Consider the following 26,524-nt stretch of genomic DNA (forward strand, 5'->3'; position numbering starts at 1 on the left):
CGGTCCCTCCTTCCAATTGTCCTCCGATGACCACACCAATGCTGCCTGTGTACCCCTGCCACATAAGGGAAGCTGCATAGAGTCTATTTTATTATTTTAGGCCTAGGAAGTCTGTCTGCGGTCCCTCCCTTCAATTGTCCTCCGCTGACCACACCAATGCTGCCTGCGTACCCCTGCCACATAATGGAAGCTGCATAGAGCCTATTTTATTACTTTAGGCCTAGGAAGTCTGTCTGCGGTCCCTCCTTCCAATTGTCCTCCGCTGATCACACCAATGCTGCCTGTGTACCCCTGCCACATAATGGAAGCTGCATAGAGCCTATTTTATTATTTTAGGCCTAGGAAGTCTGTCTGCGGTCCCTCGCTCCAATTGTCCTCCGCTGACCACACCAATGCTGCCTGTGTACCCCTGCCACTTAATGGAAGCTGCATAGAGCCTATTTTATTATTTTAGGCCTAGGAAGTCTGTCTGCGGTCCCTCCTTCCAATTGTCCTCCGCTGATCACACCAATGCTGCCTGTGTACCCCTGCCACATAATGGAAGCTGCATAGAGCCTATTTTATTATTTTAGGCCTAGGAAGTCTGTCTGCGGTCCCTCGCTCCAATTGTCCTCCGCTGACCACACCAATGCTGCCTGTGTACCCCTGCCACATAATGGAAGCTGCATAAAGCCTATTTTATTATTTTAGGCCTAGGAATTCTGTCTCTGGTGCCTCCTTCCAATTGTCCTCCGCTGACCACACCAATGCTGCCTGTGTACCCTTGTAGCCAAATTTAAGCTGCATAGAGCCTATTTTATTATTTTAGGCCTAGGAAGTCTGGCTGCGGTCTCTCCTTCCAATTGTCCTCCGCTGACCACACCAATGCTGCCTGTGTACCGCTGTAGCTAAATTTAAGCTGCATAGAGCCTATTTTATTATTTTAGACCCAGTAAGTCTGTCTGCGGTCCCTCCTTCCAATTGTCCTCCGCTGACCACAGCAATGCTGCCTGTGTACCCCTTCCACATAATGGAAGCTGCATAGAGCCTATTTTATTATTTTAGGCCTAGGAAGTCTGTCTGCGGTCCCTCCTTCCAATTGTCCTCCGCTGACCACACCAATGCTGCCTGTGTACTCCTGCCACATAATGGAAGCTGCATAGAGCCTATTTTATTATTTTAGGCCTAGGAAGTCTGTCTGCGGTCCCTCCTTCCAATTGTCCTCCGCTGACCACAACAATGCTGCCTGTGTACCCCTGTAGCCAAATTTAAGCTGCATAGAGCCTATTTTATTATTTTAGGCCTAGGAAGTCTGTCTGCGGTCCCTCCTTCCAATTGTCCTCCGCTGACCACACCAATGCTGCCTTTGTACCCCTGCCACATAATGGAAGCTGCATAGTCTCTATTTTATTATTTTAGGTCTAGCAAGTCTGTCTGCGGTTCCTCCCTCCAATTGTCCTCCGCTGACCACACCAATGCTGCCTGTGTACCCCTGCCACATAATGGAAGCTGCATAGAGCCTATTTTATTATTTTAGGTCTAGGAAGTCTGTCTGCGGTCCCTCCCTCCAATTGTCCTCCGCTGACCACACCAATGCTGCCTGTGTACCCCTGCCACATAATGGAAGCTGCATAGAGCCTATTTTATTATTTTAGGCCTAGGAAGTCTGTCTGCGGTCCCTCCTTCCAAATGTCCTCCGCTGACCACACCAATGCTGCCTGTGTACCCCTGCCACATAATGGAAGCTCCATAGAGCCTATTTTATTATTTTAGGCCTAGGAAGTCTGTCTGCGGTCCCTCCTTCCAATTGTCCTCCGCTGACCACACCAATGCTGCCTGTGTACCCCTGCCACATAATGGAAGCTGCATAGAGCCTATTTTATTATTTTATTCCTAGTAAGTCTGTCTGCGGTCCCTCCCTCCAATTGTCCTCCGCTGATTACACCAATGCTGCCTGTGTACCCCTGCCACATAATGGAAGCTGCATAGAGCCTATTTTATTATTTTAGGCCTAGGAAGTCTGTCTGCGGTCCCTCCTTCCTATTGTCCTCCGCTGACCACACCAATGCTGCCTGTGTACCCCTGCCACGTAATGGAAGCTGCATAGAGCCTATTTTATTATTTTAGGCCTAGGAAGTCTGTCTGCGGTCCCTCCTTCCAATTGTCCTCCGCTGACCACACCAATGCTGCCTGTGTACCCCTGCCACATAATGGAAGCTGCATAGAGCCTATTTTATTATTTTAGGCCTAGGAAGTCTGTCTGCGGTCCCTCCTTCCAATTGTCCTCCGCTGACCACACCAATGCTTCCTGTGTACCCCTGCCACATAATGGAAGCTGCATAGAGCCTATTTTATTATTTTAGGCCTAGGAAGTCTGTCTGCGGTCCCTCCTTCCAATTGTCCTCCACTGACCACACCAATGCTGCCTGTGTACCCCTGCCACATAATGGAAGCTGCATAGAGCCTATTTTATTATTTTAGGTCTAGGAAGTCTGTCTGCGGTCCCTCCCTCCAATTGTCCTCCGCTGACCACACCAATGCTGCCTGTGTACCCCTGCCACATAATGGAAGCTGCATAGAGCCTATTTTATTATTTTAGGCCTAGGAAGTCTGTCTGCGGTCCCTCCTTCCAATTGTCCTCCGCTGACCACAACAATGCTGCCTGTGTACCCCTGCCACATAATGGAAGCTGCATAGAGCCTATTTTATTATTTTAGGCCTAGGAAGTCTGTCTGCGGTCCCTCCTTCCAATTGTCCTCCGATGACCACACCAATGCTGCCTGTGTACCCCTGCCACATAAGGGAAGCTGCATAGAGTCTATTTTATTATTTTAGGCCTAGGAAGTCTGTCTGCGGTCCCTCCCTTCAATTGTCCTCCGCTGACCACACCAATGCTGCCTGCGTACCCCTGCCACATAATGGAAGCTGCATAGAGCCTATTTTATTACTTTAGGCCTAGGAAGTCTGTCTGCGGTCCCTCCTTCCAATTGTCCTCCGCTGATCACACCAATGCTGCCTGTGTACCCCTGCCACATAATGGAAGCTGCATAGAGCCTATTTTATTATTTTAGGCCTAGGAAGTCTGTCTGCGGTCCCTCGCTCCAATTGTCCTCCGCTGACCACACCAATGCTGCCTGTGTACCCCTGCCACTTAATGGAAGCTGCATAGAGCCTATTTTATTATTTTAGGCCTAGGAAGTCTGTCTGCGGTCCCTCCTTCCAATTGTCCTCCGCTGATCACACCAATGCTGCCTGTGTACCCCTGCCACATAATGGAAGCTGCATAGAGCCTATTTTATTATTTTAGGCCTAGGAAGTCTGTCTGCGGTCCCTCGCTCCAATTGTCCTCCGCTGACCACACCAATGCTGCCTGTGTACCCCTGCCACATATTGGAAGCTGCATAAAGCCTATTTTATTATTTTAGGCCTAGGAAGTCTGTCTCTGGTGCCTCCTTCCAATTGTCCTCCGCTGACCACACCAATGCTGCCTGTGTACCCTTGTAGCCAAATTTAAGCTGCATAGAGCCTATTTTATTATTTTAGGCCTAGGAAGTCTGTCTGTGGTCCCTCCTTCCAATTGTCCTCCGCTGACCACACCAATGCTGCCTGTGTACCCCTGCCACATAATGGAAGCTGCATAGAGCCTATTTTATTATTTTAGGCCTAGGAAGTCTGTCTGCGGTCCCTGCCTCCAATTGTCCTCCGCTGACCACACCAAGACTGCCTGTGTACCCCTGCCACATAATGGAAGCTGCATAGAGCCTATTTTATTATTTTAGGCCTAGGAAGTCTTTCTGCGGTCCTTCCTTCCAAATGTCCTCCGATGACGACACCAATGCTGCCTGTGTACCCCTGCCACATAATGGAAGCTGCATAGAGCCTATTTTATTATTTTAAGCCTAGGAAGTCTGTCTGCAGTCCCTCCTTCCAATTGTCCTCCGCTGACCACACCAATGCTGCCTGTGTACCCCTGCCACATAATGGAAGCTGCATAGAGCCTATTTTATTATTTTAGGCCTAGGAAGTCTGTCTGCGGTCCCTCCTTCCAATTGTCCTCCGATGACCACACCAATGCTGCCTGTGTACCCCTGCCACATAAGGGAAGCTGCATAGAGTCTATTTTATTATTTTAGGCCTAGGAAGTCTGTCTGCGGTCCCTCCCTTCAATTGTCCTCCGCTGACCACACCAATGCTGCCTGCGTACCCCTGCCACATAATGGAAGCTGCATAGAGCCTATTTTATTACTTTAGGCCTAGGAAGTCTGTCTGCGGTCCCTCCTTCCAATTGTCCTCCGCTGATCACACCAATGCTGCCTGTGTACCCCTGCCACATAATGGAAGCTGCATAGAGCCTATTTTATTATTTTAGGCCTAGGAAGTCTGTCTGCGGTCCCTCGCTCCAATTGTCCTCCGCTGACCACACCAATGCTGCCAGTGTACCCCTGCCACTTAATGGAAGCTGCATAGAGCCTATTTTATTATTTTAGGCCTAGGAAGTCTGTCTGCGGTCCCTCCTTCCAATTGTCCTCCGCTGATCACACCAATGCTGCCTGTGTACCCCTGCCACATAATGGAAGCTGCATAGAGCCTATTTTATTATTTTAGGCCTAGGAAGTCTGTCTGCGGTCCCTCGCTCCAATTGTCCTCCGCTGACCACACCAATGCTGCCTGTGTACCCCTGCCACATAATGGAAGCTGCATAAAGCCTATTTTATTATTTTAGGCCTAGGAATTCTGTCTCTGGTGCCTCCTTCCAATTGTCCTCCGCTGACCACACCAATGCTGCCTGTGTACCCTTGTAGCCAAATTTAAGCTGCATAGAGCCTATTTTATTATTTTAGGCCTAGGAAGTCTGGCTGCGGTCTCTCCTTCCAATTGTCCTCCGCTGACCACACCAATGCTGCCTGTGTACCGCTGTAGCTAAATTTAAGCTGCATAGAGCCTATTTTATTATTTTAGACCCAGGAAGTCTGTCTGCGGTCCCTCCTTCCAATTGTCCTCCGCTGACCACACCAATGCTGCCTGTGTACCCCTTCCACATAATGGAAGCTGCATAGAGCCTATTTTATTATTTTAGGCCTAGGAAGTCTGTCTGCGGTCCCTCCTTCCAATTGTCCTCCGCTGACCACACCAATGCTGCCTGTGTACTCCTGCCACATAATGGAAGCTGCATAGAGCCTATTTTATTATTTTAGGCCTAGGAAGTCTGTCTGCGGTCCCTCCTTCCAATTGTCCTCCGCTGACCACAACAATGCTGCCTGTGTACCCCTGTAGCCAAATTTAAGCTGCATAGAGCCTATTTTATTATTTTAGGCCTAGGAAGTCTGTCTGCGGTCCCTCCTTCCAATTGTCCTCCGCTGACCACACCAATGCTGCCTTTGTACCCCTGCCACATAATGGAAGCTGCATAGAGCCTATTTTATTATTTTAGGTCTAGGAAGTCTGTCTGCGGTCCCTCCCTCCAATTGTCCTCCGCTGACCACACCAATGCTGCCTGTGTACCCCTGCCACATAATGGAAGCTGCATAGAGCCTATTTTATTATTTTATTCCTAGTAAGTCTGTCTGCGGTCCCTCCCTCCAATTGTCCTCCGCTGACCACACCAATGCTGCCTGTGTACCCCTGCCACATAATGGAAGCTGCATAGAGCCTATTTTATTATTTTAGGTCTAGGAAGTCTGTCTGCGGTCCCTCACTCCAATTGTCGTCCGCTGACCACACCAATGCTGCCTGTGTACCCCTGCCACATAATGGAAGCTGCATAGAGCCTATTTTATTATTTTAGGCCTAGGAAGTCTGTCTGCGGTCCCTCCTTCCAATTGTCCTCCGCTGACCACACCAATGCTGCCTGTGTACCCCTGCCACATAATGGAAGCTCCATAGAGCCTATTTTATTATTTTAGGCCTAGGAAGTCTGTCTGCGGTCCCTCCTTCCAATTGTCCTCCGCTGACCACACCAATGCTGCCTGTGTACCCCTGCCACATAATGGAAGCTGCATAGAGCCTATTTTATTATTTTATTCCTAGTAAGTCTGTCTGCGGTCCCTCCCTCCAATTGTCCTCCGCTGATTACACCAATGCTGCCTGTGTACCCCTGCCACATAATGGAAGCTGCATAGAGCCTATTTTATTATTTTAGGCCTAGGAAGTCTGTCTGCGGTCCCTCCTTCCAATTGTCCTCCGCTGACCACACCAATGCTGCCTGTGTACCCCTGCCACGTAATGGAAGCTGCATAGAGCCTATTTTATTATTTTAGGCCTAGGAAGTCTGTCTGCGGTCCCTCCTTCCAATTGTCCTCCGCTGACCACACCAATGCTGCCTGTGTACCCCTGCCACATAATGGAAGCTGCATAGAGCCTATTTTATTATTTTATTCCTAGTAAGTCTGTCTGCGGTCCCTCCCTCCAATTGTCCTCCGCTGATTACACCAATGCTGCCTGTGTACCCCTGCCACATAATGGAAGCTGCATAGAGCCTATTTTATTATTTTAGGCCTAGGAAGTCTGTCTGCGGTCCCTCCTTCCAATTGTCCTCCGCTGACCACACCAATGCTGCCTGTGTACCCCTGCCACGTAATGGAAGCTGCATAGAGCCTATTTTATTATTTTAGGCCTAGGAAGTCTGTCTGCGGTCCCTCCTTCCAATTGTCCTCCGCTGACCACACCAATGCTGCCTGTGTACCCCTGCCACATAATGGAAGCTGCATAGAGCCTATTTTATTATTTTAGGCCTAGGAAGTCTGTCTGCGGTCCCTCCTTCCAATTGTCCTCCGCTGACCACACCAATGCTTCCTGTGTACCCCTGCCACATAATGGAAGCTGCATAGAGCCTATTTTATTATTTTAGGCCTAGGAAGTCTGTCTGCGGTCCCTCCTTCCAATTGTCCTCCACTGACCACACCAATGCTGCCTGTGTACCCCTGCCACATAATGGAAGCTGCATAGAGCCTATTTTATTATTTTAGGTCTAGGAAGTCTGTCTGCGGTCCCTCCCTCCAATTGTCCTCCGCTGACCACACCAATGCTGCCTGTGTACCCCTGCCACATAATGGAAGCTGCATAGAGCCTATTTTATTATTTTAGGCCTAGGAAGTCTGTCTGCGGTCCCTCCTTCCAATTGTCCTCCGCTGACCACACCAATGCTGCCTGTGTACCCCTGCCACATAATGGAAGCTGCATAGAGCCTATTTTATTATTTTAGGCCTAGGAAGTCTGTCTGCGGTCCCTCCTTCCAATTGTCCTCCGCTGACCACACCAATGCTGCCTGTGTACCCCTGCCACATAATGGAAGCTGCATAGAGCCTATTTTATTATTTTAGGCCTAGGAAGTCTGTCTGCGGTCCCTCCTTCCAATTGTCCTCCGATGACCACACCAATGCTGCCTGTGTACCCCTGCCACATAAGGGAAGCTGCATAGAGTCTATTTTATTATTTTAGGCCTAGGAAGTCTGTCTGCGGTCCCTCCCTTCAATTGTCCTCCGCTGACCACACCAATGCTGCCTGCGTACCCCTGCCACATAATGGAAGCTGCATAGAGCCTATTTTATTACTTTAGGCCTAGGAAGTCTGTCTGCGGTCCCTCCTTCCAATTGTCCTCCGATGACCACACCAATGCTGCCTGTGTACCCCTGCCACATAAGGGAAGCTGCATAGAGTCTATTTTATTATTTTAGGCCTAGGAAGTCTGTCTGCGGTCCCTCCCTTCAATTGTCCTCCGCTGATCACACCAATGCTGCCTGTGTACCCCTGCCACATAATGGAAGCTGCATAGAGCCTATTTTATTATTTTAGGCCTAGGAAGTCTGTCTGCGGTCCCTCGCTCCAATTGTCCTCCGCTGACCACACCAATGCTGCCTGTGTACCCCTGCCACTTAATGGAAGCTGCATAGAGCCTATTTTATTATTTTAGGCCTAGGAAGTCTGTCTGCGGTCCCTCCTTCCAATTGTCCTCCGCTGATCACACCAATGCTGCCTGTGTACCCCTGCCACATAATGGAAGCTGCATAGAGCCTATTTTATTATTTTAGGCCTAGGAAGTCTGTCTGCGGTCCCTCGCTCCAATTGTCCTCCGCTGACCACACCAATGCTGCCTGTGTACCCCTGCCACATATTGGAAGCTGCATAAAGCCTATTTTATTATTTTAGGCCTAGGAAGTCTGTCTCTGGTGCCTCCTTCCAATTGTCCTCCGCTGACCACACCAATGCTGCCTGTGTACCCTTGTAGCCAAATTTAAGCTGCATAGAGCCTATTTTATTATTTTAGGCCTAGGAAGTCTGGCTGCGGTCTCTCCTTCCAATTGTCCTCCGCTGACCACACCAATGCTGCCTGTGTACCGCTGTAGCTAAATTTAAGCTGCATAGAGCCTATTTTATTATTTTAGACCCAGGAAGTCTGTCTGCGGTCCCTCCTTCCAATTGTCCTCCGCTGACCACAGCAATGCTGCCTGTGTACCCCTTCCACATAATGGAAGCTGCATAGAGCCTATTTTATTATTTTAGGCCTAGGAAGTCTGTCTGCGGTCCCTCCTTCCAATTGTCCTCCGCTGACCACACCAATGCTGCCAGTGTACTCCTGCCACATAATGGAAGCTGCATAGAGCCTATTTTATTATTTTAGGCCTAGGAAGTCTGTCTGCGGTCCCTCCTTCCAATTGTCCTCCGCTGACCACAACAATGCTGCCTGTGTACCCCTGTAGCCAAATTTAAGCTGCATAGAGCCTATTTTATTATTTTAGGCCTAGGAAGTCTGTCTGCGGTCCCTCCCTCCAATTGTCCTCCGCTGACCACACCAATGCTGCCTTTGTACCCCTGCCACATAATGGAAGCTGCATAGTGCCTATTTTATTATTTTAGGTCTAGCAAGTCTGTCTGCGGTTCCTCCCTCCAATTGTCCTCCGCTGACCACACCAATGCTGCCTGTGTACCCCTGCCACATAATGGAAGCTGCATAGAGCCTATTTTATTATTTTAGGTCTAGGAAGTCTGTCTGCGGTCCCTCCCTCCAATTGTCCTCCGCTGACCACACCAATGCTGCCTGTGTACCCCTGCCACATAATGGAAGCTGCATAGAGCCTATTTTATTATTTTAGGCCTAGGAAGTCTGTCTGCGGTCCCTCCTTCCAATTGTCCTCCGCTGACCACACCAATGCTGCCTGTGTACCCCTGCCACATAATGGAAGCTCCATAGAGCCTATTTTATTATTTTAGGCCTAGGAAGTCTGTCTGCGGTCCCTCCTTCCAATTGTCCTCCGCTGACCACACCAATGCTGCCTGTGTACCCCTGCCACATAATGGAAGCTGCATAGAGCCTATTTTATTATTTTATTCCTAGTAAGTCTGTCTGCGGTCCCTCCCTCCAATTGTCCTCCGCTGATTACACCAATGCTGCCTGTGTACCCCTGCCACATAATGGAAGCTGCATAGAGCCTATTTTATTATTTTAGGCCTAGGAAGTCTGTCTGCGGTCCCTCCTTCCAATTGTCCTCCGCTGACCACACCAATGCTGCCTGTGTACCCCTGCCACGTAATGGAAGCTGCATAGAGCCTATTTTATTATTTTAGGCCTAGGAAGTCTGTCTGCGGTCCCTCCTTCCAATTGTCCTCCGCTGACCACACCAATGCTGCCTGTGTACCCCTGCCACATAATGGAAGCTGCATAGAGCCTATTTTATTATTTTAGGCCTAGGAAGTCTGTCTGCGGTCCCCCCTTCCAATTGTCCTCCGCTGACCACACCAATGCTTCCTGTGTACCCCTGCAACATAATGGAAGCTGCATAGAGCCTATTTTATTATTTTAGGCCTAGGAAGTCTGTCTGCGGTCCCTCCTTCCAATTGTCCTCCACTGACCACACCAATGCTGCCTGTGTACCCCTGCCACATAATGGAAGCTGCATAGAGCCTATTTTATTATTTTAGGTCTAGGAAGTCTGTCTGCGGTCTCTCCCTCCAATTGTCCTCCGCTGACCACACCAATGCTGCCTGTGTACCCCTGCCACATAATGGAAGCTGCATAGAGCCTATTTTATTATTTTAGGCCTAGGAAGTCTGTCTGCGGTCCCTCCTTCCAATTGTCCTCCGCTGACCACACCAATGCTGCCTGTGTACCCCTGCCACATAATGGAAGCTGCATAGAGCCTATTTTATTATTTTAGGCCTAGGAAGTCTGTCTGCGGTCCCTCCTTCCAATTGTCCTCCGCTGACCACACCAATGCTGCCTGTGTACCCCTGCCACATAATGGAAGCTGCATAGAGCCTATTTTATTATTTTAGGCCTAGGAAGTCTGTCTGCGGTCCCTCCTTCCAATTGTCCTCCGCTGACCACACCAATGTTGCCTGTGTACCCCTGTAACCAATTTAAAACTGCATAGAGCCAACTTTTTGAGTTACCACATACTACCTTTGTCTGTCTGCGCCACTCAATCACGTGGTCCTCCACTGAAAAAGCTGAGCTTCAACCTTCAGGCTCTCATTAAGTAGTTTTTAATGTAACACTGCAGTTGCCCTACTGCTTTGGTTGGGGCCTAGTAACGGTGTCTGCCACTCCTTGGTGTTCTCCTCCAGGTTTCCTTGTCTGAGCTTCAACCTTCAGGCTCTCATTAAGTAGTTGTTTAGATAACACTGCATCAGGCCTACTAGTTTGGTTGGGGCCTTCTAACGGTGTCTGCCGCTCCTGGGTTTCCTCCTGTTTGTTTTTCTTGAGCTTCAACCTTCAGGCTCTCATTAGGTAGTTGTTAATGTAACACTGCAGTTGGCCTACTAGTTTGGTTGGGGCCTAGTAACGGTGTCTGCCGCTGCTTGGTGTTCTCCTCCACTGAACAAAGCAGTGCCGCCTGTTTCCTACTGTTACCAATTTAGAACTGCATTTAGCCTAGTTACTTATTTGGCCCTACTCACTGTGTCAGCCTCTCATTACAGTTGTCCTCCACTAAACAAAGCAATGCTGCCTGGTTAGTCCTGTTACCAATTTTGAACTGCATTTAGACCACTTTATTATTTGGGCCTAGATCTGTGTTTCATCCTCATCCTGCCCATTGCCCAGCCACTGCTAGATGAGTCCGCTGGTACATTGACCCAGACCACTACATTCCCTTTGCACTCTACACAGCCAGAATCTGACCCTGCTGAAAGTCAGGTTCCTCTTCCCGCTTACTATACCACCTTACATGGGGACAAAGAGGAAGGTGCAGGTGAAAGTGCAGGTTCCTTCATCAGGTGGGGGGGCATACTCGTTGGCGATGTCACTGGCACAGGGCCCCTCATAGTACGCAAAAGTGTCGCTGCCGGTGGGAGGCGCGCCCGCCGTGCAAACACACCGCCGTACTGTGAGGGGCCCTGTGCCAGTGCGAACGAGTGGGCCCCCCCTGCTTGCTCAGGATCACATCACTTGCAACATTGAAATACTTACCTCTCCCTGCTCCACCGCCGTGACGTAGTCCACGTTTCCTGGGCCCACTAAAAACTTTAACCAGCCCTACCCCCCACAACTTTAGCCAAATGACCCCCAATTTCCAATGACTAACTATTATTATAAAGTAAATTAATATTGACAAGCTTCAGTAACAAGAATGGATGTTTTTGCCATTAAAATGGGCACTGTAGGTGTTTTCCTGGCCTCCACTCATTGCCGACTATGCTTCCCCATTGACTTGCATTGGGTTTCATGTTTCGGTCGATCCCCGACTTTTCGCAATAATCGGCCGACTTCACTCGACTCGACTTTTGACAAAGTTGGGTTTCGCAAAACCCGACTCAACCCCAAAAAAGTAAAAGTCGCTCAACCCTAGTCAGAAATAGTGAATTCATGAGGCTGTTATATGAGCATCATAAATTCATTATTTCTGACACCTGACTTGATGAGTATAGATCTCTTTAGTATGACAGTCATTGTCTTTTCAGTCTGTGTCCAATGGATACTGCAGAACAGAATCAGGATGCAATGACATCAACAAGCTTACCACTAAAGCAACATGGCTGCCGTCACACTAGCAGTATTTGGTCAATATTTTATATCAGTATTTGTAAGCCAAAACAAGGAGTGGAACAATTAGAGGTAAATTATAATATTAACATAATAACTAGCACCTCTGCCTTTATCACCCACTCCGGGTTTGGGATTACAAATACTGATATTAAATACAGACCAAATACTGCTAATTTTAGGACAGCCTTGGTTTGTAGAGGAAATACATAGGAGACACGGTCAACACAACCAAAAATAAAGTTTATTAATGAGAATTATTATTAACATTTAAGAAAATTACTGGTACAGATAAAATTACAACAGGACATTTACACAACAATGTCCTGCCATGACACACGTCCAATATCAGAATCAAAAAAGGCAGCAAATTGGTCCCGCATGTGACCAACTTAGGCCTCTTTCACACGTCAGTGTCTCCGGTACGTGTAGTGACAGTTTTCTCACGTACCGGAGACACTGACACACGTAGACCCATTTAAATAAATGGGTCTATGCACATGTGCGTGTTTTCACACGGACCGTATGTCCGTGCTGAAAACACGTCGACATGTCCGTTTTCTACCGGCAGCACGGACCACAATACGGACAGCACACGTGCACACGGAGAACAGTGTGCACTCTCCTCCGTGTGCACGTACCGCCCGCAGGAGAGACAGCGCTACACTAAGCGCTGTCCCCCCCCGCTGTGGTGCTGAAGGCGGCATTCATCTTTTCTCCCCCGCGGGAGAGAAGAGATGAAAGATCTTTTTTTTTTTTTTTTGTGACCAATAAAGTTTTCATGTGTCCCCCCCCCCCCCCTCAGTGCGCCACCTGGTCCCTTGCCGCAGAAATACTCACCCGGCTCCCGCGATGTCTCCTCTGTCCTCTCCGCGCTGGCAGCTTCTCCTGTGTGAGCGGTCACGTGGTACCACTCATTACAGTCAGGGAATATTGCACATGCAAACTTTATTTCCCCCCCTCCAAAAAAAAAAAAAAAAAAGATCTTTCATCTCTTCTCTCCAACGAACGCTGGGGGAGAAGAGATGAATTCTGCCTTCAGCACCACATGCGGGGGGGACAGCGCTTAGTGTAGCGCTGTCTCTCCTGCACGGTCCGTGTCGTCCTCAGGCGGCACACGGGCGGCACACGGATGCCGCACGTATGTGCCACTTGAGCACACGGACATACGGACACGGATATCTCCGGTACCGGTTTTTCCCGGTACCGGAAATATCAGGACGTGTGAAAGAGCCCTTAAGCAGTTGACCGCAGTGGGTGATGGTGGCAATCAGGCAGTGGGTGTGCAACTGGTTCATCCAGTTCAATGTTGGGTTGCTCCTTTGCCATTATATAATTGTGCAGAACCACACAGGCTTTGACCACCTCGTCGACTGTCTCCATTTTTAGATTAATGGCTGATGCAAGAATGCGCCATTTTGAGACTAGAATGCCAAAGGTACACTCTACTGTTCTTCGGGCCCTGGTCAGTCTGTAGTTAAAGATCCTTCTAGTGTGGTTCAAGTCCCGACTGGAATATGGCTTCTGTAGGTTTTCACACATCTGAAAGGCCTCATCCACAACCATAACAAATGGCATCGGTTGACCTTGACTGTTGGGGAGCGGTTGTGGCCGTGGAAAATTAAAATTTTTGCCATACACATGGCGGCCCATATCAGAGTTCTTAAAAGTCTGGGAATCGTTGCCACGGCCAAAAGCTCCAACGTCCACAGTGATGAAGTGACAGTCTGCATCGGCTATTGCCATGAGCACAACAAAAAAATATTTTTTGTAATTGAAGTACTCCGATCCTGTTCTGGCTGGTTTGATAATGCGAATGTGCTTTCCATCAACCGCTCCCAAACAGTTTGGGAAATCACACACACTCCAGAATTTTTCCGCAATTTCAAGCCACATGTCCAAGGTGGGTAGGGGTATAAACTCATCCCGGAGTACATTCCACAAAGCCCGGCAGGTGTCCATGACTATTCCGGACAGGGTGGATATTCCAAGCCGGTATTGGAAGTGAAGGGATGATAAACTCTCTCCGGTTGCCAAAAATCTGTAAGAAAAACAAACAAACAAAAAATTACAATCTATTCTATTTATGGTGTGGTTACCCTAAAGACAGAAAGGAAAATACCCCAAAAAATACATGTCAGAACACCCAAAATTTGGACTGTCATTGGTTTAGATTTGGAACTTACCTTAATGTAACCAGCAGACGTTCCTCGGGTGGAATCGCTCTACGGAGCTGGGTGTCCTGTCTCCGTATGGTTCCTCGGACACGCATAGAAAAGCGTGCAAACGCTGCATTTTTTTAACCTCATGCGTTCCCGCATGCATCTAAAAAGCGCTGCTTTTGTATGTGTTTCCATGCATTTTTTCCTGCACTTGAGGATGTGGATTAAACTCTGCGAATTCGAACGCTAATGTGAAACTAGCCTATGTGCACATGTTGCAGATTTTGATGCGGATCTGCAGCATATTTGGACTCACGGAATTGAATCAAATCTGCAGTGTAGTGCCCAGCCAATGTTAGTCATTGTGAAATTCATAATTGTTTTGCACATGCTGCGGAAAAATTTGCACGGATTTGCAGCGTTTTATTTTCCGCAGCATGTCAATTCTTTTTGCGGATCTGCAGCGTTTCTGCACCCATTGACTTCCATTGAATCAGTCAAATCTGCAGCAAGCCCACAGGTGTTAAAAGATTTGCGGTTTTGCTGCGGAGTTGCGTGCGAGAAACTGCAGATAGGGAGGAGGAAGAGTGTGTGGGCAGGGAAGATGTGCGTGTCTGTCTGCTGGTATCTGTGTGTGTGTGTGTGTGTGCGTGTGTCTACGGGTGTGTGCGCGGCTGTGTGTGTGGGTCTGTGTGTGTCTGTGTGTCTCTGTGTGTGTGCTAGTGTGTGCGGATCTGTGTAGCCAGGCATCGTCTGATGGAACTACGCTCCCATCGGCTATGAATGCTGTCACATATAACAGTGACAGCATTAGCCAATGATCGGGCAGTAGTCCCATCAGATGATGCATGTGCTAACTAATGAAAAAAAAAAACATACAACATACAATACATACTCACAAAACACCTAGTCCCTGACACCCTAGTTCTCCTGTAACAAAAATGAAAAAAAAAAATCAACCTATACTTACCTTTCTGCCGTAGTCCATTTAATAATGAGAGTCCCACGGTGATCTCCCGTGTAGAACAGTGACATTAGGAGATGTCACTGTTCTACAAGGCCCGCTGGCATGCACTTACTGGAGGTAATCCTCCGCGGTGTATATCTCCACTGCCGGGAGAGAGGTCACCTGAGTTCATGCTGTCACAGGCAACGCTATGTGAGAAAATTCTCACTCAGTGATGCCGTAAAGTGAGAGCACAAACTCAGGTGACTTCTTCAGTGATGCACTGCACTAGACATTGTCTCCTGTCAGTGCATCACTGTAGAACAGTGACATCACCTGATGTGACTGCTTTATAGGGGAGATCATCGTGGGACACTTGTAATTAAATGGATTACATTGGAACAGGGAGTATTTGTGTTGGTTTACTTTTTTTTTTGCAGGAAAACGGGGGCATTGCAGAACTTAGGAGTACAATAAAGATGGGAAAACGTGTTGTGTTTTATTTCATTAAAATACTTTATTCTGGCTGTGTCTTTATTTAACACCTTAACAACTATAGGATTAGTAATGGATAGGTGTCTTATTGACATCTCTCCATTACTAAGCCAGGCTTGATGTCACCTAACAATACAAAGGTGACATTAACCCCCCAACTATTACCCCATATGCCACCACTACAGGGCAGTGGGAAGAGAGAGGCTAAGTGCTGGAATTGGCACATCTTAGCGATGCGTCATTTCCGGGGTGGCTGAGAGCTGGTGTTTGTAGCCAGGGGGGGCAATATCCATGGCCCCTTCCTAGGCTAGTAATATAAGCCCACAGCTGTCTGCATAGCCTTTTCTGGCTATTAATTATAGGGGGACCCCACATCATTCTTTGGGGGGCTCCTCTATTTTAATAGCCAGTAAAGACTAATTATACAGCTGTGAGCTGATATAGTGTCACGGAGTTAGGCTCACACTAGCAGTTTTTGGTCAGTATTTTACATCAGTATTTGTAAGCCAAAACCAGGAGTGGGTGATAAATGCAGAAGTTGTGCATATGTTTCTATTATACTTTTCTTCTAATTGTTCCACTCCTGGTTTTGGCTTACTAAGGCTGCTTTCACACTAGCGTCGTACGACGCACGACGAATTGCGTCGTTGCGATGTACCGACGCAAGCAGTGAAAGCGCCGCACAACGGGGGCAGCGGATGCTGTTTTTCAACGCATCCGCTGCCCCATTGTGAGGTGCGGGGAGGAGGGGGCGGAGTTCCGGCCGCGCTTGCACGGTCGGAAATGGCGGACACGACGCACCAAAAAACGTTACATGCAACTTTTTTGGTAGCGACGGTCCAACGCAACACGACGCAACCGTCGCACGACGGTTGCGACGTGTGTCAATGCGTCGCACTGCGTCGCTAATGCAAGTCTATGGAGAAAAAACGCATCCTGCAAGCACTTTTGCAGGATGCGTTTTTTTCTACAAAACGACGCATAGCGATGTGCAGTGCACGACGCTAGTGTGAAAGTAGCCTAATACTGATGTAAAATACTTACCAAATACTGCTAGTGTAACGGCAGCCTTACCGCGACTGAGTAGTACCAGAAGACCACAGCATCTTAGAGAAGCAGGAAGAGACGCTCGTTGTCACAGGACCATAAGTATGAAAATCGCAAATGAGTGAAGTGTCCATGTGACGACTACTGGAACCTGCAGAGCTGAATCCTGACATCGCAAACTTCTGAATTCTCACACCGAATGCACTGCACACTTTTAGGATTCTCCCTTGCTGGTGGACAGTCATGTCAACACAAGCTTGCGATTTGTATACTTCTGACCACATTCCGACTAGACATGCCCAGCCTCGCTCAGTTCATTATCATTGAGTGAGGCCACACATGTCTAGTCAGCACATGAACGCATGTTTGTAAAGCAGGAGAGAATCCTGACAGTGTGCAGTGCGCACTATGAGAACTCAGAAGTCTGCAGTCACAAAGAATGACTGCAGACTGATTACAAACCTGGACATCCCCTTTAAAGCTCCTAACATAAATAAAAACATGAGAATTATTCAGTATCATAAATAACATTTACATCCAGTTACCTTATAGATGATGTCGTCTCTCAAGCCGTTCTCCTTCTTTTCTTCATCTTGTCCAGATCCCATGAAGCGTTTTCTCATCCACAGCTCGTCGCTGCAGACTTCCATCTTCTCCGCTCTTTTGCAGAAAATCTCCACATGATGCCCTTAAAGATACAAGTGTCATTAAAGTGCTCCTGAATAAAAAATTGCCCCATCCCCAAATTCTCCCCACACATAATAAATCCCCCTATCCCCACTCAAATTGTCCACACACATATTATTGTCCTCTACCCCACAGCATCATTGCTCTCTTCACCACCTCCATCATTACCTTCTCCATCACGCCCATCATTGCCCATTTCACCACCTCCAGCATTTCCTCCCCCAATCCCATCATTGCCCTTTCCAACACATCCATCGTTTACTCCTCCCCCACCATCCCCATCTTTGCCCATTCCACCACTTCCATCATTTCCTCCTCCCTCACCATCCCCATCATTGCCTTCTCCCCGTCAGCCCCATCATTGCCCTCTCCTCTCCAACCATCCCTATCATTGCTCTCTCCCCATCAGCCCTATCATTGCCCTCTCCTCCACCACCATCCCCATCATTGCTCTCTCCTGTCAGCCCCATCATTGCCCTCTCCTCCCCCACCATCCCCATCATTGCTCTCTCCCCATTAGCCCCATCATTGCCCTCTCCTCCCCCACCATCCCCATCATTGCTCTATCCCGTCAGCCCCATCATTGCCCTCTCCTCCCCCACCATCCCCATCATTGCTCTCTCTCGTCAGCCCCATCATTGCCCTCTCCTCCTCCACCATCCCCATCATTGCCCTCTCCCCATCAGTCCCATCATTGTCCTCTCCTCCCCCACCATCCCCATCATTGCTCTCTCCCCATCAGCCCCATCATTGCCCTCTCCTCCCCCACCATCCCCATCATTGCTCTATCCCGTCAGCCCTATCATTGCCCTCTCCTCCCCCACCATCCCCATCATTGCCCTCTCTCCGTCAGCCCCATCATTGCCCTCTCCTCCTCCACCATCCCCATCATTGCTCTCTCCCATCAAACCCATCGTTGCCCTCTCCTCCTCCACCATCCCCATCATTGCCCTCTCACCGTCAACTGCCCGCCGCAGCCACCCTGCAGGGGCCCCCTCCATCTCCACACATGTTGGGAGCCGGCGCTCTGCAGCTTCTCTGTGCCAGCTTGACAGTCGGCATAGAGAACAGCTGACTCCCAGGCTGGGGTGGCAGAATGCAGCCACCAGGGGAGACACTGCGTACCGCCACATTAGGTGGCCTGACTGCGCACCCCTGCCGGCTGCGCCCAGGGCACATGCCCCGGCTGCCCCCTAGATACGCCACTGGTCGGCGCAACGTACCGACAGAAGTTTGCCCTTTCACATTTCCGTCTGTAGTCCCGGGGAGGAAAGAGAGTGCAAGATTTCCTGCTGGGCATGCGCAGTCAGAAACACTGGATACAACGTACAGAAAAATGTTCCCTTGAACGTTTTTTGCACATTTCGCAGGATCCAGTGCCCAGCGGACAAAACGTGAGTACATACGTCGCTAATACAAGTCTATGGGAAAATGCAGGATCCTGCATCATTTATGGGCCCGGTGGGCAGAGAGAGGGGGCCCACATCGGGCCCCGTGTCATCTTCTCACCAGGCCCATACCGGCGCTGCGGCGGTTTCCTATTGACACGCCCGCACGTCAATTGGAGGCTGACAGCTGAAGTCGGCCGCAGGCGCAGCTCACACGTCGCCGGCGTCTGACGTCATTGTCAGTCGCCGGTGAGTGTGCGCTGCTGGAGGGAGCTCGCCGCTGGAGCGCACAGGTCAGGTGAGGAGAACTCGTTTTTTGGGGGTTTTTTTTGCGAACGGCAATCCGGGAGGCCCGGGGCAATATGCTTGAGACACTGGGGGCAATGCTGGAGACACTGGGGCAGATTTCTGGACACACTGGGGGCAATGCTGGAGGACACACTGGGGCAGATGATTGCTGGACACACTGGGGGCAATGCTGGAGACACTGGGGGCAATGCTGGAGACACTGGGGGCAATGCTGGAGACACTGGGGCAATGCTGGAGACACTGTGGGCAATGCTGGAGACACTGGGGGCAATGCTGGAGACACTGGGGGCAATGCTGGAGACACTGGGGCAATGCTGGAGACACTGGGGCAATGCTGAAGACACTGTGGGCAATGCTGGAGACACTGGGGGCAATGCTGGAGACACTGGGGGCAATGCTGGAGACACTGGGGGCAATGCTGGGGGCAATGCTGAACACACTGGGGCAGATGATTGCTGGAGACACTGGGGGCAATGCTGGAGACACTGGGGGCAATGCTGGAGACACTGGGGGCAATGCTGGAGACACTGGGGGCAATGTTGGAGGACACACTGGGGCAATGCTGGAGACACTGGAGCAGATTGCTGGACACACTGGGGCAATGCTGGAGACACTGGGGCAATGCTGGAGACACTGGGGCAGATTACTGGACACACTGGGGCAATGCTGGAGACACTGGGGCAATGCTGGAGACACTGGGGGCAATGCTGGAGACACTGGGGCAATGCTGGAGACACTGGGGCAATGCTGGAGACACTGGGGCAGATTGCTGGACACACTGGGGCAATGCTAGACACACTGGGGCAATGCTGGACACACTGGGGCAATGCTGGAGACACTGGGGCAATGCTGGAGACACTGGGGGCAATGCTGGAGACACTGGGGCAATGCTGGAGACACTGGGGCAATGCTGGAGACACTGGGGCAGATTGCTGGACACACTGGGGCAATGCTAGACACACTGGGGGCAATGCTGGAGGACACACTGGGGCAGATGATTGCTGGACACACTGGGGGTAATATGCTGGAAACACTGGGGGTAATTGTTATGGACCTGGTGGTTAGGTGCACCAGGAATGACCTGATAGTTAAACACGGAATCGGGACGAGCTCTGGGGAAATGGGAACTCTGCTGACCGCAAACCCTACTCCTACCAACACAACTAGAAATAGCCGTGGAGTGTGCCTGACTCTGCCTAGATGCCTCTTCACAGCCTAAGAGCTAACTACCCCTAAAGAAAGGAAACAAAGCCTCACTTGCCTCAGAGAAATTTCCCCAAAGGTAAAAGCAGCCCCCCCACAAGTATTGACTGTGAGTTAAGAGGAAATCACAAACACAGGATGAAATAGGCTTTAGCAAAGGGAGGCCAGTCTAACTAAACAGATTGAGGATAGAAAAGGGATCTTTGCGGTCAACACAAAAAACTACAAAACCACGCAGAGTGTGCAAAAAATACCCCCGCACCGACTCACGGTGTGGAGGTGCAACACTGCACCCCAGAGCTTCCAGCTAGCAAAGAAACATCATGATAGCGAGCTGGACTAGAATTTAGCAGTGCTAAGAAATATATTCAGACAGCAGTAACATCAAATGAACTAGCAGGGACTTAGCTTCTGCTGGAGTAGACAGGTCCTCAGGAAGATCCAGGAGAGATCTGAACCAGTACTAGAACATTGACAGCTGGCATGGAGTAACGATCTGAGTGGAGTTAAATAGAGAATCCAGCCTAGCCCTAAACGAGGGCAGGTGGGGAAGGAATCTCAGAACCAGCAGCTCCACTCACAGCCACCAGAGGGAGTCCACGGACAGAACTCACCGAAGTACCATTCATGACCACAGGAGGGAGTTCGAGAACGGAATTCACAACAGGTAATATGCTGGACACACTGGGGCAGATTGCTGGACACACTGTCTGGGGGCAATACTGGACTCTCTGGGGCAATATGCTAGACATACTGGGGCAGATTGTTGAACACACTGTCTGGGGGCAATGCTGGACATAGGGGCTAATTAAGGGATATTATTACTGTAGTGATGTATTTATTTTATTTTTTGAGGACATTGTTTTAAATGGGGGGGCGGTCCTGTTACTGTGTAGAGTGACACTATGTCTCCTCTTTTTCTTCATGTGGTGTAATGTAGAAGTTGGGAAAAATTAAGTAATGTGTTCTGCAAGCGGAGCTTGAGATAACTGTGTTATTTCCTGCAGAGACAAGTCCTGGCTGGAAGAAGTGATAGCGGTCTCTGCTGGATGAAAGATGAAGGACTTCACCTACAGACATCACTGGCGAGTCAGTGTGTTACCTATACACTGACACTATACACTGTATACTATATACAGAGCTCCTGTAAATAATGTCACCAGTAGTGTTGAGCATTCCGATACCGCAAGTATCGGGTATCGGCCGATACTTGCGGGTATCGGAATTCCGATACCGAGATCCGATACTTTTGCGGTATCGGGAATCGGTATCGGGATTAATATCAATATGTAAAATAAAGTATTAAAATAAAAAATAGGGATATACTCACCTCTCCGGCAGCTCCTGGACTTTACCGCCGTAACCGGGAGCCGTTGTACCTAAGAATGCGCGCTTGAAGGGCCTTAGATGAGGTCACTGCGCTCTGATTGGTCCGTAGCGGTCGCGTGACCGCTACGCGACCAATCACAAAGCAGTGACGTCACCTAAGGTCTTTCAAGCGCTTGAAATACCTTAGAAGACGTCACTGCTTTTTGATTGGTCGCGTAGCGATCACACGACCGCTACGGACCAATCAGAGCGCAGTGACCTCATCTAAGGCCTTTCAAGCGCGCATTCTTAGATACAACGGCTCCCGGTTACGGCGGTAAAGTCCAGGCTGCGTCGGAGGGTGAGTATATCCCTATTTTTTATTTTAATACTTTCTTTTACACATTGATATGGATCCCAGGGCCTGAAGGAGAGTTTCCTCTCCTTCAGACCCTGGGAACCATACAGGATACCATCCGATACTTGGTGTCCCATTGACTTGTATGGGTATCGGGTATCGGTATCGGATTAGATCCGATACTTTGCCGGTATCGGCTGATACTTTCCGATACCGATACTTTCAAGTATCGGACGGTATCGCTCAACACTAGTCACCAGTGATCACTGTATTACCTATACACTATATACAGAGGTCCTGTGTACAATGTCACCAGTGATCGCTGTATTACCTCTACACAGACACTGCATACTAAGTACAGATCTCCTGTGAATACTAGCACTTATGGTGATAGTATTGTGTTTTGTTTTTTTTATTACTGATCAGTATTGTAGTATTCAGTCACTGTGTGGTGGTAATATGTGGTCTGGAAATGGTGTTGTTGTATTTGTCCCTTGTATGTGCTATTTGGTCACCAAGTGGTGGTAATATGTGTTCTTGACATGGTGCGGTGGTATTTGTTCCTTGTATGTGATATGTGATTCAGTGACCCCTGTAACAGGTAGGGGGCGCTGCATGATCTCCCCGGTATGTGCACGGAGTCGTATTGAGGCCGTGAGGATCGACCTGCAGTGATGTCAGGATCACGTGACCAGCCCATGTGATCCATTATTGTGGGTGTGGTTACAGGTACATAACGTGACCAGGGTGTGGGTCACAGGGGTTCCTGAGGGCCTGTGCATGGGCTGTGTATGCTCCTGTGTTGGAAGCCCTGGGAGGAGGCTTCCTGTGTATGCACATGGTTTGGACCTGGTGGCCTGGGTGTTGGACTAAGTCCTGAATAGCACCCAGACAGGCCACATGCCTCTGTGGTGGACGGTCCCAGGTGGGATGGACGTTCTGAAGACCACAGTGTGATCATGGTCCTGGACAGTCTGTGTTAGAAGCTCCTGTGAGTGGAGTCTCCTTGGAGCACCTGAGAGACTGTGGACCTGGATGATCGGTGTTGGGGAAGCTACCGGCCTTTGGTGGCTCTGGACTGACTGATGTGTGCCGGCCAGGCAAGTTGGTGAACCCCGTAGTGCAGTTTCCCCAGGAGAGAGGACTGACAAGGAGTCAGCAGATGGAGCAGGAGCTCCCATAAGGTACCTCCATAAACTGTTGGTGCTTGTATCATGAACTGTGTGGTAACCCACGGCAACTGGTCAGTGAGGACCAGTGTGTTTAGTTGCCACAGAATAAGGGTCTGAATCTAGAAGTGATATCCTGGTTCAGTAAGTAAATGGACTGCTCATGGTATGGTTTATGAGGCATAATAAACCGTATGGACTGTACTGTTTTAAAAACCAGTACCCGTGTGCTGAATATCGCGGCCAAGCGAGTGTCCCCCAATACACTCAGTAAGAGTAGTCTTACAGATATTATTCGATCACTGTGGTTGTAATTTGTGGTCTGGTCATGGTGCGGTGGCATTTGTTCCTTTTATGTGATATTGGTCAAAATATACCTAAATTGTATTGCATATTTTAACAAATATTTAATAGGTTACAGTAGAGTAGGGCCCGGCCATTTTTCTGGAATAATCTGGTTCAGGTATCACATGACCCCCGTCACATGACCGGGGGAGCCCCACAGTGTCTGAAAAGCCCGGGGCCCTGGCTACCCTTAATCCACCCCTGGGGCAAGTTAGGGGTCCCCCTAGTGCTAGGGCCAGGAAAGGTGCCCCTGGTTCCAGTTTACTTGCCAGTCCAGTCGTGACAGATAGCCTGGGAAGCTCCATGGGTATTACCCCCTTCCCAGTGTCATGACTCTGGACGAGTTGATCCAGGTTCCGTCCTGGTCAGGTCAGGGTGAACTCTAGCTGCCTCTCTCTGGTTCTGTGGAATCTATTTAATGCTGGTGGTTCCTGGGTCAGGTGTTGGTGATTCTTCTGTGTACTCGGTTAGTGGTTGCTGACCCAGGTCACTCATCCGTAATCGTTGTACCTCTGTGCGTGTGAGCTTTGTTGTGTATGACCCGGTTCTGTCCCCTAACTTCTGCCTCTGTTTCCTGCTTGGTACTTATCTGTCCTTCCTGGTTCTCTGACCCCTTGGCTCATCTCAGTTAACTCTTCTCTTTCCCCTGGTACCTCGCTCTCATCCGGCTCTTGACCCTCGGCTCCCCACTGACTACGTTATTATTCTCTGCACTGTGCTCCATGCTCTCGGCTTATTCCCCGTCCTCTCACGCGGTGGCTCTGCCCCTCTGCGATCACGTGACTGTCTAGTCTCAGGTCCTGTGCACACTGCGTGCCCCCTGCTTGCACCATTTAGGCTTTCCACAGTGACACTATCTGTGTCATTACACCCAGGATTTTGAAATTTAAATAATAGAGATTTTGGGTTTATATCAATCATGTAAATCATAAATAATTCCCATAAAATACGATTTTTTATTTGAACATTTGAAATGCCACCAACCTATGGCTACCGACACACAAAATCACCGTGAAAAAAAAAACAGTAGTAAAAAAATGGTGAAAAGAACGGTGAAAAAACACTAATGGGGAGGGTTAACTGAAACCTGCTATGGTATATATGCTGATGCCTACCTCACTGCGGGGGTTGGCACCCTAGAGGGAGCGTTGTGGTGCCCCCGCTCAATGATGGCTTTCCCAAGGTCCCTAGATGCACCCTGCAGTGAACGTTGACCCTTCTATCCAGATGGAGATCTGAAGGGTCCCCTGATGTCTATACAGAGATCAAACCTATAGCTAACGAAACCCTGATCCCCCAGCCCTATTAAAAACAATGGAGAACATGTATCTCGGAAAGGGTCGGCAGTATGTCTAGATTTTGCAGAATCCTGGTCAATGCTTCTGTATACATATATGCAATCATATGGTGCCAGTGCAAAAATCTCTATGCCACAGAATTATCCTGAGCACCTTAATCCTGAGCACCTTAATATCACAGGGATTATCGCAACAGTGATTTCTTATAATGCGCTCCAAGATATCATCACCGGCTCACAAATGTATTTAATAACTGTGGTACTCATCATTAAGCCGTCTGCCGCCCGCCTTTTCTCGCCTCAACGCGCTTTGCCCCTCTGGCTCATCAGGAGGCACGATTCCAAAGCATGTGTCTCGATAGGATATGATAAGTTTGCAAACCATTTACTAACCTCGGTTTAAAAAGACCCGCTCTCTTGCGCACCATGCTGTTCCACTTCCTGTTAATTAGCAGGAAGAGCACTTTTCCAGGTGCATTTTGGGTATCGAACCTGAGCAGTGCCTGCTTCCAGTGGAACGCAGCTGTATTCGCTGCGTTCCAACATGATGCAGCTCAGTGCGTCTGCGCAGCTCAGCTCTCCCATTACGTGCCCCGTGTCTGCGCTCTAATTACAGGTCGCTTTGCGCATATTCCAGGTGGAATGCTGCTCTGTCCATTGCGTTCAAACCTGGAGTGGCCTTTAGATATGTTGCTTCTAACTGCCCATGCTAAGAATGGAGCCCAGGTTAATTTTATTATCATTATTACTGCTCTCTAATGGGTAATAAATGATTTTATATAGAATATAATATGTATATAGATTAGCAGTGAGTTATCACTCACTATACAATTTCACTGACTTGAAGTATACCTGCTGGCTCACTATAAATTATCACACTCTTAGCAGGCTCTTATCGTACAATCGAAATACTAATGCTTCCAATGATTATGTAGGAGGCTAAAAGCAATGAGGCCCCTTGTCTATATCTTATATCATTTTGTGCCTTAGCATATTACAGTATTTAGAGGCATCTCTTGCCCTTGGGGACACTAATAAGTTAGATGGTATATCCAATATATGTAAATGAGCTGCCAAAATGCAATGGGTCAATAACTCAAGGGTTATTTTCTATCAAAAAAAGGTTATTTACAGCAATCTGTATATCCCTCTAAGACCAGGATCATCTAAAGTACAGCATGTCCAGGTTCATCATTAATCAGAGTCCTCTCATTCCCCGAAATGGGGGGAGGAGCCTAGAGGTCCTTCTGTGTGAATTATAAAAAACATGCAAATGATAATTGTTCGTTTATACCTCTCGGGGTTATTGCATCCATACGAAAAGTCCATTCACACTCTGTGTAAAATTGCCCTGTCCACGTTGCCACCTCTCAGGCTGGACCCGTGGAAGCGCTGATTGCGTGAAACAGCCGTCGTCCAGTTCACCCTCCCCGCACCCTCATCGCCTACAACCTGCTGTTGTATTTTAACAAATATGACACATTAAAGAACATCACTGCACTGACATTGGTGAGTGCCGCTTTTTTCTGTTCTCGGCTCTGTGTTTGTGTTGCATACCTCTCAGGCTTTGTTTAACCACTTCTATAACTGTGAACTTGACATTATTTATGTCATCCTGATGTTTCATCCTCATGTGTTTGGCTAGGGGGGGTATCCCTGTTATTTCTTATATCCCCCATGTGTTCACCTACCCTCCTACGGAATTCTCTCTTAGTTTTCCCTATGTAATCCTTTGGGCAGGGACATGTGGCCATATAGACCACCCCCATTGTTTTACAGTTAGAGAAGTCTCTGTGATAAAACACTTTCCCTGTTGAGGAGCTCACAAATGATTTGTTTGGTTTCATTCACCTG

Source organism: Ranitomeya variabilis, chromosome 4 (assembly GCF_051348905.1).
Source record: "Ranitomeya variabilis isolate aRanVar5 chromosome 4, aRanVar5.hap1, whole genome shotgun sequence".
In the NCBI taxonomy this organism is placed as follows: domain Eukaryota; kingdom Metazoa; phylum Chordata; class Amphibia; order Anura; family Dendrobatidae; genus Ranitomeya; species Ranitomeya variabilis.